Source organism: Pseudophryne corroboree, chromosome 5 (genome assembly GCF_028390025.1).
Source record: "Pseudophryne corroboree isolate aPseCor3 chromosome 5, aPseCor3.hap2, whole genome shotgun sequence".
In the NCBI taxonomy this organism is placed as follows: domain Eukaryota; kingdom Metazoa; phylum Chordata; class Amphibia; order Anura; family Myobatrachidae; genus Pseudophryne; species Pseudophryne corroboree.
In genome coordinates this window covers 444,351,755-444,368,009 of record NC_086448.1, presented here as the reverse complement: position 1 = coordinate 444,368,009, position 16,255 = coordinate 444,351,755, and the positions used below count along the sequence as shown (strand labels likewise).

The following is a 16,255-nucleotide window of genomic DNA, read 5'->3' as shown; positions in this document are numbered from 1 at the left end:
TATTATTTTCATGATAGATAATTCAATAAACCATAAAATTTTAATAATATATATCAAATACAAAGTTTTAAAAAATTCCGTGGATTATCTAAATCCTGATATGCTTAAGAAATCACTGACCAATATAATTCAAAGAGGTATATGATATAATGTTGCAGTCTCTTAAAGACACACTGTTGCCACAGCTGTTACAGATGGATCCTGAATGTATCACATTAACTGCATGTATGAATTGGTAATCAGCATGGATATTGTGTAAAATACCTCTCCACAAGGGCTGGTGAACCCGAGCGTCCCCGGGTAAGTCCAAAAGTGGCCCAATAATTGAGAAAGCTGGAAGGTATGTAGGATGTCTGGGTCTTTCAGCCGGCTGTAACGATTGTCGTTTCCCCTGCTTGTTTACACCTTGCTGGTGTTATATGCGGGTGATGGTGAGCGGCAAATAGTGCGGCTGCTAGATCAGGTGGTGTTCTCTGCCCAGGTGTAACAGTACGTATCCTCCAAGCTACCTGGACGTGCACCGTCCGCCGGTAGGAACCAGAATGGAGAGCGCTGGAGACACTTGCCGTGTCCGTGCGGCGGCTGCAGCTGATCAAGCGAACACGTGGAAAGCCGTACACCGATGCTGCTGGTAAAGCCGGACGGGATGGCTGCGGCTTGAGTGTGTCCTGAAGATTGTTCAGTGATTTCCAAGAAAGGGGGAGGAGTCACTCCCTGGCAGTGGCTCCTCTCTACAGGCGGCAGTTAAGTACTCTGGCTGTGGGGGCTCACACCACCTTACCTATAGACAGTGATAGTTCCTGTCCTGGTGTGGCGGCAGGGGAGCGCCTGACTGGACAGTAGTTGTAATCTACATAAGTTCATAGCACGTGGCTCGCTGGTGCTGGAGCCATCAGTCTGCAGAACTGTACCATACTAACAGGCACTTGAACTGGCTTGCTGTGTCCTTTTTCTGGAACTTGGTCTGTGACTCTTTGCATTAGCTTTGCTACAATATTATACTCCTTATGTACTGTGTTATTCTCCCTTATATCTCCTATTTGATGCTGCTATATTATACTACTATGGTTAAAGGTGCTGCGGCCATGGCTGCCCGGCTGGAGAAGTTCGCTAGGACCTCCGCAACACCCTCCTCAGCATCCTCTTCCATGTCCCCTGATAATAGTAATCCCTCAGAGCCCTCTGCATTGAATGCAACTGCTTCTGTACCTCGTCATAAGATCACCTTGCAGCAAGTACTAAAGGCAATTTCTTCATGTGAAACGAAAATTGGCTGATAAAATTGGTCAGGTTCAATCTGACCTGTCTCTTTTACGTCATGAGGTCCAGAGGGTCAGAGAGCAGGTGGGAGAAGTGGAGACCCGTATATCCGCGCTGGAGGACTCGCACAATCTTCTTAAAGTGACTGTTACCTCCTTGACTATGCAAATATCCACCATACAGAATAAAATCTTGGACATGAAGGGAAGATTGTTCAGAAACAACATACGCTTTGTGGGCCTTCCGGAGAAAGAAGGGACCTCACTAGAAACCTTTTTAGAAAAATGGTTGATTGAAACCTACGGTCGCGATTCTTTCACCCCACACTTTGCGGTCGAACGTGCCCACCGGATACCGACCCATCCTTTGCCTCCGGGAGCACCCCCTCGAACCTTCATTGCCAAGATGTATATAGGAACCGGGATGCAATCTTGCGACTGGCCCGTGTTAAAGGTCCTCTTGTACGTAATGGCATGAACATCTGTGTTCCCGGACTTTGCTGTCAAAGTGCAAAAAGACAGGGCCAAATACCTTCCTGTTAAACGTGTAAAGGAAACTACCAAGGTAGAAATTGGCGTTGACAGGTGCTGTGAATCTTCAAGCTGCTGAATATAAAGGGCTAGTTAGCCCTCAAGGATAAAACAATAGAGTAGAAAGGATTCAGTGCTAAAACTATTTCAATAGAAACATCAAAGTTTAATATACCAATTGGACATTCATTCATAGATGTATATCATGCATAAAAATTACTGTTGCAACAGATAAAATTGAATACACCGGATTTGAAGTAGGGCAAAGGGCAACACTGCTATTTTTGCTGAATTACTTCTTGAAATGCTGGAAATAATATTTGAAAAAAGGCCCGATTCCTAGGGAGGTCTTAGTACCAAAGTTACCAGTTCCACTTGAATGAGTCCTCCAATAGGTTAGCACTCCTGTAAAAAATGGAGATCCTCTTACTGGTTGGATTTTCCCATGCTGGTAATGTGCTGTATAAAATGGACCAAAGCAAGGTCCTGCCAATGCTCTCCAGGAAATTGTCCCAAATTGACCACAGTTCCCAATTCGTGGATTACAGGCTGATCTCAGAGATTCAAGGTCCCAGTATCATCACCAACGCGTTTCACCTAAAATGGTCTCTTAAGTTGCTCAAACAGTATGGACCTGACATATCTTGTTTAACTGAAACACATCTAGTTGGAAGTCAAACCCTATCTCTTAAACACCCGTGGGTGGGCTGGGCCTACCACTCAGCATATACTTCATCCACACGGGGAGTGTCTATATTAATAAATAAATAAATCTGTCCCATTTGTACTGTAATCATTACAAACAGATCCTTATGGTCGCTTTGTATTTCTTGAATGTACTATTTCTTTGGCCTCTATGTTCATTTTGGCGGTATACATTCCCCCATTTAACTTTCATGTTCTTAGGAGTGCTGTTGCCTTTATTGCTAGAACCCCCGGCACCCTGGTACTTTGCTTGGGAGACTTCAATGCCATGATGGATCCAGCTATTGATAGATGGTGTGCCTCTCCAGGTCTATTTGACCAAGGTATAGCTAGATTTTCTAATTTTATAAAGGAATTGGGCTGGATAGATGCTTGGAGGAATAAACATCCTACTGTTAGCCAATTTTCCTGTTTCTCATCAGTGCATAGATCTTTTTCTTGTATAGACTTGCCATTTATTTCACCTATTTTGATCCCTAAAGTTCTACACATAGAGTATAAGTCGCGAGGTGTTTCTGATCATTCCCCCTAGATCTACAAATCGACCTATGCGGGCCCAAAGGTTTAAAGCTGCGAAAACTTCATGCTTCCTGGTTTAGTCAGACTAGAGCAGGGTCAGAATTGAAAACACTTTGGTAGTGCCTCTATGGCTACCATGTGGGATGCGTTCAAGGCTTTTCTCCGTGGAACTTTCATATGGAGAATAGCGGAGCTTAAACTTTCTTATAGGAAGGTAGAGACTACACTAGAAACTGACTGCAGGCTCCTTGAATTTAAATACCTGACAGATAAATTGGACTCTACCCAAATCCAGTGGTTAGCGGCACAGGAAGCATGGTGTGCTCACCTTTCGGATAAAATAAGTTGGAAATTACTTTTCCAGTCCCATAGACTGTATATGCATGCAGATAGGGCTGGGAGCCTAATCGCCATTTGGTCCGTGCTAACAGACCGTCAGCTAATGTCTCAGAACTGATACGAGAGGACGATTTGGTAGCTACCGAAACTGTTGCTATATCGGAAGTTTTTACCTCCTTCTACAAATATCTTTATTCTACTCATCTCTCCTGTGACCCCTCGGCTATACAGGCTTATGTAGCATCAGATAACCTTCCCCAGCTTTCTATAGAGGATAGCATTTATCTAGATTTACAAACAATTTTTGTATTCTGGGGTGATTTGACTGCACACTGAAGGAGCTGCAAATATTGTTCATGCACAACTTGAGTCACCTAACAAACTAAATCAAGAAAGTACCACAAAAATTCCTCTGGGCATAACCTATAAATGCTCTCACTCCTTAAACAACAATATTAAACTGTGTGAACAATCACTTTTTTTTACCATCATCAACCATAGTAAAGTTCACAAGTCTCTGTAAGTAGATTTATATGTTCATCTTGGGAAATTCTTCCTCCTTGGGTATGATTATTCACGTGGTGTTTTCCTCAGAGTATATGTAACGAGAAACAAAAGAAAATATATATAGTGTTATATTGTATAGTCCAGATTTCTCTCTCAGGGGTGAGGGATCTCTATGGATAGTGTAAATGCCAACGAAAAAATGTTGTACCGTACTCACAATAAAGTAAAGCAGGTTCCTCCCATAAAGGTTTCTTTTTACTTTCCTCTCTGTGACCACTTTCTCAATGGGGCCACCTTCTATAGGGTCACCACGTGATATATAAATCAAACGGATGGGCGTACCCAACTTACAGCTACAACATTTGAAATCTGCACATAAATGTATCTTTATGGTCACTGTATTTCTCCCAATCTTGTGTTCTCTGTGATGTTATCCTCAGAATATAGATAACGAAAAGACAAAGAATATATATGGTGTAATATCATCTGAACCCAATTTCCTTTTTCTCTGACGTCCTAGTGGATGCTGGGAACTCCGTAAGGACCATGGGGAATAGCGGCTCCGCAGGAGACTGGGCACAAAAGTAAAGCTTTAGGACTACCTGGTGTGCACTGGCTCCTCCCCCTATGACCCTCCTCCAAGCCTCAGTTAGATTTTTGTGCCCGAACGAGAAGGGTGCACACTAGGGGCTCTCCTGAGCTACTTAGTGAAAAGTTTAGTTTTAGGTTTTTTTATTTTCAGTGAGACCTGCTGGCAACAGGCTCACTGCATCGAGGGACTAAGGGGAGAAGAAGCGAACTCACCTGCGTGCAGAGTGGATTGGGCTTCTTAGGCTACTGGACACCATTAGCTCCAGAGGGATCGAACACAGGCCCAGCCATGGAGTCCGGTCCCAGAGCCGCGCCGCCGGCCCCCTTACAGAGCCAGAAGCAAGAAGAGGTCCGGAAAATCGGCGGCAGAAGACATCCTGTCTTCACCAAGGTAGTGCACAGCACTGCAGCTGTGCGCCATTGCTCCTCAGCACACTTCACACTTCGGTCACTGAGGGTGCAGGGCGCTAGGGGGGGGCGCCCTGAGCAGCAATAAAAACACCTTGGCTGGCGAAAATACATCACATATAGCCCCCAGGGCTATATGGATGAATTTTAACCCCTGCCAGATTACACTGAAAAGGCCGCCGAGAAAGGGGCGGAGCCTATCTCCTCAGCACACTGGCGCCATTTTCCCTCACAGCTCCGTTGGAGGGAAGCTCCCTGGCTCTCCCCTGCAGTCACTACACTACAGAAAGGGTTAAAAAAGAGAGGGGGGCACTAATTAGGCGCAGTATAAACAATACAGCAGCTATAAGGGGAAAAACACTTATATAAGGTTATCCCTGTATATATATATAGCGCTCTGGTGTGTGCTGGCAAACTCTCCCTCTGTCTCCCCAAAGGGCTAGTGGGGTCCTGTCCTCTATCAGAGCATTCCCTGTGTGTGTGCTGTGTGTCGGTACGTTTGTGTCGACATGTATGAGGAGGAAAATGATGTGGAGGGGGAGCAAATTGCCTGTAATAGGGATGTCACCCCCTAGGGGGTCGACACCTGAGTGGATGAACTACTGGAAGGAATTACATGACAGTGTCAGCTCTTTACAAAAGACAGTGATTGACATGAGACAGCCGGCTACTCAGCTTGTGCCTGTCCAGACGTCTCATAGGCCGTCAGGGGCTCTAAAGCGCCCGTTACCTCAGATGGCAAATACAGACGCCGACACGGATACTGACTCCAGTGTCGACGGTGAAGAGACAAATATGACTTCCAGTAGGGCCACACGTTACATGATTGAGGCAATGGAAAATGTTTTACACATTTCTGATAATACGAGTACCACAAATAGGGGTATTATGTTCAGTGAGGAAAAACTACCTGTAGTTTTCCTGAATCTGAGAAATTAAATGAGGTGTGTGATGAAGCGTGGGTTTCCCCCGATAAAAAAACTGATAATTTCTAAAAAGTTATTGGCATATATCCTTTCCCGCCAGAGGTTAGGGTGCGTTGGGAAACACCCCCTAGGGGGGATAAAGCGCTCACACGCTTGTCAAAACAAGGGCTCTACCCTCTCCTGAGATGGCCGCCCTTAAGGATCCTGCTGATAGAAAGCAGGAGGGTATCCTAAAATGTATTTACACACATACTGGTGTTATACTGCGACCAGCAATCGCCTCAGCCTGGATGTGCAGTGCTGGGTTGGCGTGGTCTGATTCCCTGACTGAAAATATTGATACCCTAGATAGGGACAGTATATTATTGCCTGTAGAGCATTTAAAAGATGCATTTCTATATATGGGTGATGCACAGCGGGATATTTGCCGACTGGCATCAAGAGTAAGTGCGCTGTCCATTTCTGCCAGAAGAGGGTTATGGACACGACAGTGGTCAGGTGATGTGGATTCCAAATGGCATATGGAAGTATTGCCTTATAAAGGGGAGGAGTTATTTGGGGTCGGTCTTTCAGACCTGGTGGCCACGGCAACAGCTGGGAAATCCACGTTTTTACCCCAGGTCGCCTCTCAACATAAGTAGACGCCGTATTATCAGGCGCAGTCCTTTCGTTCCCATAAGGGCACGTGGGCAAAAGGTTCCTCATTTCTGCCCCGTGACAGAGGGAGAGGGAAACGGCTGCAGAAATCAGCCAGTTCCCAGGAACAGAAGCCCTCTCCCGCCTCTGCCAAGCCCTCAGCATGACGCTGGGGCTTTACAAGCAGACAGGGAGGCAGTGTTGGAAGCCATTCACAAGCTGTATTCCCAGCAGGTGATAATTAAGGTACCCCTCCTGCAACAGGGAAAGGGGTATTACTCCACACTGTTGTGGTACCAAAGCCGGACGGCTCGGTGAGACCGATTTTAAATCTAAAATCTTTGAACACTTACATACAGAGGTTCAAATTCAAGAGAAGGGGACTACATGGTGTCTCTGGACATCAAGGATGCTTACCTTCATGTCCAAATTTACCCTTCTCACCAAGTGTACCTCAGGTTTGTGGTACAGAACTGTCACTATCAGTGTCAGACGCTGCCGTTTGGATGGTCCACGGCACCCCGGGTCTTTACCAAGGTAATGGCCGAAATGATGATACTCCTTCGAAGGAAGGGAGTTTTAGTTATCCCTTACTTGGACGATCTCCTGATAAGGGTAAGATCCTGGGAACAGTTGGAGGTCGGTGTAGCACTATCTCAGATAGTGTTGCGACAGCACGATTGGATTCTCAATATTCCAAAATCGCAGCTGGTTCCGACGACTCGTCTTCTGTTCCTAGGGATGATTCTGGACACAGTTCAGAAAAAGGTGTTTCTCCCGGAGGAGAGAGCCAGGGAGTTATCCGAGCTAGTAAGGAACCTCCTAAAACCGAGCCAATTCTCAGTGCATCAATGCACAAGGGTTCAGGGAAAAATGGTAGCTTCCTACAAAGCAAAGCCATTCGGCAGATTCCACGCAAGAACTTTCCAGTGGGACCTGCTGGACAAATGGTCCGAGTCGCATCTTAAGATGCATCAGCGGATAACCCGGTCACCAAGGACAAGGGTGTCCCTCCTGTGGTGGTTGCAGAGTGCTCATCTTCTAGAGGGCCGCAGAGTCGGCATTCAGGACTGGGTCCTGGTGACCACGGATGCCAGCCTGCGAGGCTGGGGAGCAGTCACACAGGGAAGAAATTTCCAGGGCTTATGGTCAAGCCTGGAGACATCATTTCACATAAATATCCTGGAGCTAAGGGCCATTTACAATGCTCTCAGCTTAGCAAGACCTCTGCTTCAAGGTCAGCCGGTGTTGATCCAGTCGGACAACATCACGGCAGTCACCCATGTAAACAGACAGGGTGGCACAAGAAGCAGTCAATGGCAGAAGCTGCAAGGATTCTTCGCTGGGCGGAAAATCATGGGATAGCACTGTCGTCAGTATTCATTCCGGGAGTGGACAACTGGGAAGCAGACTTCCTCAGCAGGCACGGCCTCCACCCGGGAGAGTGGGGACTTCACCCAGAAGTCTTCCACGTGATTGTAAACCATTGGGAAAAACCAAAGGTGGACATGATGGCGTCCCGCCTAAACAAAAAATTGGACAGGTATTGCGCCAGGTCAAGGGACCCTCAGGCAATAGCTGTGGACGCTCTGGTAACACCGTGGGTGTACCAGTCAGTGTATGTGTTCCCTCCTCTTCCTCTCATACCAAAAGTACTGAGAATTATAAGACGGAGGGGAGTAAGAACTATACTCGTGGCTCCGGATTGGCCAAGAAGGACTTGGTACCCGGAACTTCAAGAGATGCTCACGGAGGACCCGTGGCCTCTACCTCTAAGAAGGGACCTGCTCCAGCAAGGACCATGTCTATTCTGAGACTTACCGCGGCTGCGTTTAACGGCAGGGCGGTTGAACGCCGGATCCTGAAGGAAAAAGGCATTCCGGATGAAGTCATCCCTACCCTGATCAAGCCAGGAAGGATGTAACCGCAAAGCATTATCACCGCATTTGGCGAAAATATGTTGCGGGGTGCGAGGCCAGTAAGGCCCCGATGGAGGAATTTTCAACTAGGTCGATTTCTGCATTTCCTGTAAACAGGAGTGTCTATGTGCCTAAAATTGGGGTCCATTAAGGTTCAAATTTCGGCCCTGTCAATTTTCTTCCAAAAAGAACTAACTTCAGTTCCTGAAGTTCAGACGTTTTGTAAAAGGGGTACTGCATATACAGCCTCCTTTTGTGCCTCCAGTGGCACCTTGGGATCTCAATGTAGTTTTGGGGTTCCTAAAGTCACATTGGTTTGAACCACTTGAGTCTGTGGAGTTAAAATATCTCACATGGAAAGTGGTCATGTTGTTGGCCCTGGCCTCAGCCAGGCGCGTGTCAGAATTGGGGGCTTTATCCTGTAAAGGCCCTTGTCTGATCTTCCAGACAGGGCGGAATTGAGGACTCATCCTCAATTTCTCCCTAAGGTGTTTTCAGCGTTTCACGTGAACCAGCCTATTGTGGTACCTGCGGCTACTCGGGACTTGGAGGACTCCAAGTTGCTGGACGTAGTCAGGGCCCTGAAAATATATGTTTCCAGGACGGCTGGAGTCAGGAAATCTGACTCGCTGTTTATCCTGTATGCACCCAACAAGCTGGGTGCTCCTGCTTCTAAGCAGACTATTGCTCGTTGGATTTGTAGCACAATTCAGCTTGCACATTCTGTGGCAGGCCTGCCACAGCCAAAATCTGTAAAAGCCCATTCCACACGGAAAGGGGCTCATCTTGGGCGGCTGCCCGAGGGGTCTCGGCTTTACAACTTTGCGAGCAGCTACTTGGTCAGGGGCAAACACGTTTGCTAAATTCTACAAATTTGATACCCTGGCTGAGGAGGACCTGGAGTTCTCTCATTCGGTGCTGCAGAGTCATCCGCACTCTCCCGCCCGTTTGGGAGCTTTGGTATAATCCCCATGGTCCTTACGGAGTTCCCAGCATCCACTAGGACGTCAGAGAAAATAAGAATTTACTTACCGATAATTCTATTTCTCATAGTCCGTAGTGGATGCTGGGCGCCCATCCCAAGTGCGGATTGTCTGCAATACTTGTACATAGTTATTGTTACAAAAATCGGGTTATTGTGGTTGTGAGCCATCTTTCTAGAGGCTCCTCTGTTATCATGCTGTTAACTGGATTCAGATCACAGGTTGTACGGTGTGATCGGTGTGGCTGGTATGAGTCTTACCCGGGATTCATAAATCCTTCCTTATTGTGTACGCTCGTCCGGGCACAGTATCCTAACTGAGGCTTGGAGGAGGATCATAGGGGGAGGAGCCAGTGCACACCAGGTAGTCCTAAAGCTTTACTTTTGTGCCCAGTCTCCTGCGGAGCCGCTATTCCCCATGGTCCTTACGGAGTTCCCGGCATCCACTACGGACTATGAGAAAAAGAATTATCGGTAAGTAAATTCTTATTATCAGGGGTGAAGGATTTCTATAGAAGGTGCTAATGTCGTACCGTACTCACAAAAAAATGGAGTAGGTTCCTCCTATAAAGGTATCTTTTTTACTTCCCTCCATCACCACTTTCTATAGGTTCACCGTGCGATTTGTAAGAAGGGAGAGTGGGCGTACCCAACTTACAGCTTTAAAACGTTTGGCTGTACACGTAAAGGTATCTTTATAGAAACATAGAATTTGACGGCAGATAAAAACCACTTGGCCCATCTAGTTGGACCGTTTTTTATCCTTTAGGTAATCTCAACCCTTTTTGAACCTTAATTCTTAGTAAGGATATTCATATGCCTATCCCAAGCATGTTAAAACTGCTCTACAGTCTTAGCATCTACCACTTCTGATGGGAGGCTATTCCACTTGTCCACTACCCTTTCTGTGAAGTAATTTTTCCTTAAATTTCCCCGGAACTTGCCTCCCTACAGTGTCAGTGTATGTCCTCGAGTTCTAATACTCCTTCCTTTGAAGAATAGCCCTCATTCAGAGATGATCGCTCGCTAGCAGTTTTTAGCAGCCGTGCAAACGCATTGTCGCCGCCCACTGGGGAGTGTATTTTTGCTTTGCAGAAGTGCGAATGCTTGTGCAACAGAGTGCCTGCAAAATCTTTTTGTGCAAAACAAGACCAGCCCTATACTTACACTTCGTGTGCGTTTATTCTAACGACGGTGGGACAGTTTTTGACGTCACACACCCGCCCAGCCACGCCTGATTTTTTTCTGCCATGCCTGCGTATTGCCAAACACTCCCTGAAAACGGTCAGTTGCCACCCAGAAACGCCCACTTCATGTCAAGCTTCCTACGCTCGGCCGTGCAACAGGAATGTTCGTTAGACTCTGTGCAAACCCATGATGCTCATTGTATCTGTACGACGCACCTGTGCATTGCGGTGCATACGCATGTGCAGATATGCCGATTTTTAGCCTGAGCGCTGCAAACAACGGCAGCTAGTGATCAACTCGGAATGACCCCCAATGTTTCCCTCCTGAACTTTGTTAAAACCCCTGGTATATTTGAGAGTTTCTATCATGTCCCCCCTTTCCCTTCTCTCCTCCAAACTATACATGTTAAGATTTTTAGCCTTTCCGGGTAAGTTCTGTGATGTAGGCCATGCACCATTTTAGTTGCCCTTCTTTGTACACTCTCTAATGTATTTATATCCTTTTGGAGATATGGTCTCCAGAACTGGACACAGTATTCAAGATGAGGATGTACCAATGAGGATGTACCAATACAGTGGCATTATTACTTCTATTTCTCTTACGTCCTAGAGGATGCTGGGGTCCACATTAGTACCATGAGGTATAGACAGGTCCACCAGGAGCCATTGGCACTTTAAGAGTTTGAGAGTGTGGGCTGGCTCCTCCCTCTATGCCCCTCCTACCAGACTCAGTTTAGAAAATGTGCCCGGAGGAGCCGGTCACAGCTAGGAGAGCTCTCCAGAACTTTTCTAGTAAAAAGTTATTTTAGAGTATTTTATGTTACAGGGAGGCTGCTGGCAACAGCCTCCCTGCACCATGGGACTAAGGGGGGGGGGGGGGGGAGAGTAGTGTCCGCCCTGCGGGGTCTGAGCCACTTACTCCGCTGACAGGACACTGAGCTCCTGAGGGGATAGATCGTTCCCCGCCACAGGGGATCGCTCACCCCAGCAGCATGCCGCCAACCCCTTACAAAGCTGAAGATTGTGGCGAGTAAGACACTGACCCCCCTTGGAAGTGGGGGGCCGGTGTGAAGATGATGGCAGCAGGGTAGGAGCGCACATAGTGCGGCACGTTGAGGGGCGCCCTAGGCCAGCGCTTACACCCTAAACTGGTCACAAAGCCTGTCGGGGTCCCAGGATCTCAGCCAGCATCAATCCTCTGGCTAGAATAATCAGATGAAGAGCGGGAAGACAGCGCCATTTTGGGGGCGGAGCTTCTCAGAGCGGACCCAGCAGCGTTCAGCGCCATTTTCCTGCCTGCACAGCGCTGATCAGGAGAAAGAAGGTTCCTCCACAGCAACTCAAGATATCTCTCACGGTAACAGGGGCTGTAGAAGGGGGGTTGGGGGGGGGGGGGTGAGGCTACAATACGACTGTGTATCCTATTAAGGTGCACAATCAGTGCTGACCAGGGGTCTCCCTTTGGTTAAAAGCGCTGTGTGCAGGTTGGCTCCAATCTCTGTGTCTCTCTTGCCATTCTTGGGGGTGAAACTCTGTCTGCCCTCCCCTGTGTGTGTGTGGGGTGATAGTACTGGTTTAGCACAGATTCCAGCAAGGGAACCGGAGTGGTTTTCCTCTATCAAATCTTGGATTTCTCAGATTTCAGATAGGGTTGCAAGTAATGAATCTGCAACCCAGGTATTACAGAACTCTATGGCAGTCTGGCTCGATTCTGGTACTTCAGCACGCACCGCTATATACCCCCACAAACTTGCGCTTGTTCATGTCATGCAAGATGACACGGATACCGATTCTGATACCACAGACGGTACTGGGGATGTGTTGCAGGGGTCTGCCTCTCTGGCAAAGCGGGTGCAATTGATGATAGATGCTATCAGGGATGTATTGAATATTAATGATACAACACCTGAGCAGGTTGAGGCTTTTTTTCACTGAAAATAAGAAAGCCTCACTAACCTTCCCTGCCTCAAATGAATTAAATGTTATATTTGAGAAAGCATGAAAAAACCCTGAGAAAAAATTCCAGATCCATAAAAGGGTTCATGTGGCGTTTTCTTTTCCTGAGGATAGGAAAATATGGGAAAGCCCGCCAATTGTTGACGCATCTGTGCCCAGACTCTCAAAAAAGGTTGTTTTACCTGTTCCGGGATCTACCGCCTTAAAGGAGCCGGCTAATCGAAAAATTAATAATACACTTAAATCAATGTACACAGCTTCGGGGGCCATATTACATCCCACTATTGCTAGTACATGGATTACAAAAGCAATAGTAAAATGGTCAGGCACCTTACTTGAGGATTTGGATACAAGGGATAAGGGTGATGTTGAATTGTTTTTGCGTAACATTCACGATTCAGCAGGTTTTATGGTAATATCCATGAAAGACCTGGGTTCCATGGCTGCGGGGATCTCTTCCATATCTGTTTCAGCTCGTCAGGGACTGTGGCTGCGCAAGTGGTCGGCCGATGCGGAATCCAGGAAAAGTGTGGAGTTCCTACCCTACACAGGTCAGGTTCTCTTTGGGGAAGCTTTGGATGTGTGGATATCCACGGCTACAGCGGGTAAGTCTCCGTTCCTTCCCTCAACTGCACCTGCTCCGAAGAAATCCTTCTCTTCATCAGCATCACAGTCCTTTCGGTCTAACAAGTCTAGAAAGGCCAAACCGTCCAATACCTTCTTTAGGGGAGGTCGAGCTAAATCCAAGAAACCTGCTGTGGCAGGTCCTCCGCATGACGGTGGGACCAGTGGGAGCGAGGCTCAGACAGTTCAGTCACGTCTGGGTAACGTCCGGCCTGGATCCCTGGGTGATAGATATTGTGTCCCAGGGATACAGGTTGGAATTTCAAAATCTCCCTCCTCACTGATTTTTCAAATCAGGCTTGCCAGTTCTGCTGGCGGACAGGACTGTCCTACAAGCAGCGGTCCAGAAGTTGGTGGAGGCACAGGTCATTGTGTCAGTACCTCCTCATTTGCAAGCCACGGGTTACTATTTGAACCTTTTCGTGATACCGAAACCGGATGGTTCGATCAAGCCCATTCTGAACCTAAATCACTGAACCCTTTTCTGAAGGAGTTCATGTTCAAAATGGAGTCTCTCAGGGCAGTGATATCAGGTCTGGAAGAGGGGGAATTCCTAGTATCCCTGGATATCAAGGATGCGTTCCTCCACATTCCAATTTGGCTACCGCATCAGGCTTATCTCCGTTTTGCATTACTGGACAGTCATTTCCAGTTCCAGGCCCTGCCATTCGTCCTCTCTACAGCACCAAGGGTGTTCACCAAGGTGATGGCGGAGATGATGGTTCTACTCCGAAAACAGAGGGTAAACATCATTCCGTATCTGTACTGATAAAGACATCTTCCAAGGAGGAGCTGTTGCAGTCCATTGTACTCACAACCCACCTACTCAGAGTCCACGGTTGGATTCTGAACTTTCCAAAATCTTATTTGGAACCATCTTGGGGGTTGTCTTTTCTGGGGATGATCCTCGACACCGAAGTGCAGAGGGTGTATCTTCCGCAGGAAAAGGCGTTGGTGATACAAACAATTGTCCGGGATGTCCTGAAGCCAGCCCGGGTGTCGGTTTATCAATGCATTTGGTTTTGGGAAGATGGTGGCCTCTTACGAGGCTCTCCAGTACGGGAGGTTCCATGCTCGGGCCTTTCAACTGGATCTCCTGGATAAGTGGTCAGGATCTCCTCTACACATGCACCAGAGAATTCGTCTGTCGCCAAAGGCCAGGATTTCACTCCTCTGGTGGCTACAACTGCCACACCTTCTGGATTCAGGACTGGGTCCTTCTAACCACAGATGCGAGCATCCGGGGCTGGGGTGCAGTCACTCAAGGGGAAACCTTCCAAGACAGGTGGTCAAGTCTGGAAGCCGGCCTGCCGATCAACATCCTGGAACTAAGAGCCGTCTACAACGGTCTTCTTCAGGTGGCCTACCGTCTAAGAAATTGGGCCATTCAAGTACAGTCGGACAATGTAACGACAGTGGCTTACATAAACCGACAGTGCGGAACGAAGAGCAGAGCAGCGATGTCAGAGGTGACAAGAATCATCCCTCTGGGCAGAAAAACACGCGTTGGCGCTCTTTGCAATCTTCATTCCAGGAGTGGACAACTGGGAAGCAGACTTCCTCAGCAGACACAATCTCCATATGTGGGAGTGGGGTCTTCATCCGGAGGTGTCCAAGGAAATAACAGACCTTTGGGGGTTACCCCAAATAGACATGAGGGCCTCTCGTCTCAATAAGAAGGTTCGACACTATTGTTCCAGGTCGAGGGACCCACAAGCAGTGGCAGTGGATGCCCTGTTGTCTCCGTGGGTGTACGTGTTCCCACCACTCCCAATCATTCCAAGAGTTCTAAAGCTCATAAGGAGAACAAGAGTTCAAGCGATCCTCATTGCTCCAGACTGGCCAAGGCGGGCTTGATACGCGGACCTTCTGAATCTCTTGCAGAAAGAGCCGATGTCTCTTCTGCTTCGGGAGGACCTGCTGCAGCAGGGGCCATTTGCCTATCAAGACTTACCGCGGCTACGTTTGACGGTATGAAGGTTGAATGCCTGATACTAGCTCGGAAGGGCATTCGAAAAAAGGTAATTCCTAACCTCATACAGGCTAAGAAAGGGGTAACGTCTAAACATTACCATCGTATTTGGAAGGAATATGTCTCTTGATGTGAGTCCAAGAAATATCCTGTGGTGGAGTTTCAACTGGGACATTTTCTCCTTTTCCTGAAAGCAGGTGTGGATATGGGCCTGATGTTGGGATCTGTGAAGGTCCAGATTTCAGCCCTGTCCATTTTCTTCCAGAAACAACTGGCTGCCCTCCCTGCGGTTCAGACCTTTTTGAAGGGAGTTCTGCACATCCAACCTCGCTTTGTACCGCCTACGGCACCTTGGGACCTTAACGTAGTGTTGCAGTTTCTCCAGTCAGACTGGTTTGAGCCTCTACAGGAGGTTGAGGTCAAATTTCTTACATGGAAGGCTGTCACGTTGTTGGCCTTAGCTTCTGCTAGACTTGTGTCAGAATTGGGGGCTTTGTCCTGTAAAAGCCCTTACCTGATATTCTACGAATATAGAGCTGAGCTCCGGACACGTCAGCAGTTTCTTCCAAAGGTTGTGTCGGCATTTCATATCAACCAACCTATTGTGGTGCCAGTGGCTACTGACTCAATTTAGTCAAAGTCCTTGGATGTTGTGAGGGCTTTGAAAATCTATGTGAAGAGGACTGCTCGTCACAGGAAAACGGACTCTGTTTGTTCTGTATGAACCCAAGAAAATTGGATGTCCTGCTTCAAAGCAGACTATATCTCGCTGGATTGTTTACTATCAAGCATGCTTATTCTACGGCAGGATTGCGGTGTCCAAAATCTGTTAAGGCCCACTCTACTTGTAAGGTGGGGTCTTCCTGGGTGGCTGCCCGGGGTGTCTCGGCGTTACAACTTTGCCGAGCAGCAACTTGGTCTGGGTCGTACACGTTTGCCAAGTTCTACAAGTTCGATACTTTGGCCTCTGATGATCTGAAGTTCAGTCAATCAGTTCTGCAGGAGCCTCCGCGCTCTCCCTCTTCCCCGTTCTGGGAGCTTTGGTACATCCCCATGGTACTAATGTGGACCCCAACATCCTGTAGGACGTAAGAGAAAATAGGATTTTGGTTACCTACCGGTAAATCCTTTTCTCGTAGTCTGTAGAATATGCTGGGCGCCCGGCCAGCGCTTCAGTTTCCTGCAACTAGTTAT

General features: G+C 47.6%; 1 long non-coding RNA gene across 1 annotated transcript in view; it reads right to left on the bottom strand.

The window, feature by feature from the left end:
* Window positions 1-4,367, bottom strand: part of LOC134927844 (uncharacterized) — a 64,159-nt gene extending 59,792 nt beyond the window's left edge. Inside the window, exon 1 of the long non-coding RNA XR_010177750.1 lies at window positions 3,840-4,367. This is a non-coding gene — a long non-coding RNA (uncharacterized LOC134927844). The remainder of the gene's footprint in view (window positions 1-3,839) is intronic.
* Between the last annotated feature and the right edge of the window lie 11,888 nt (window positions 4,368-16,255).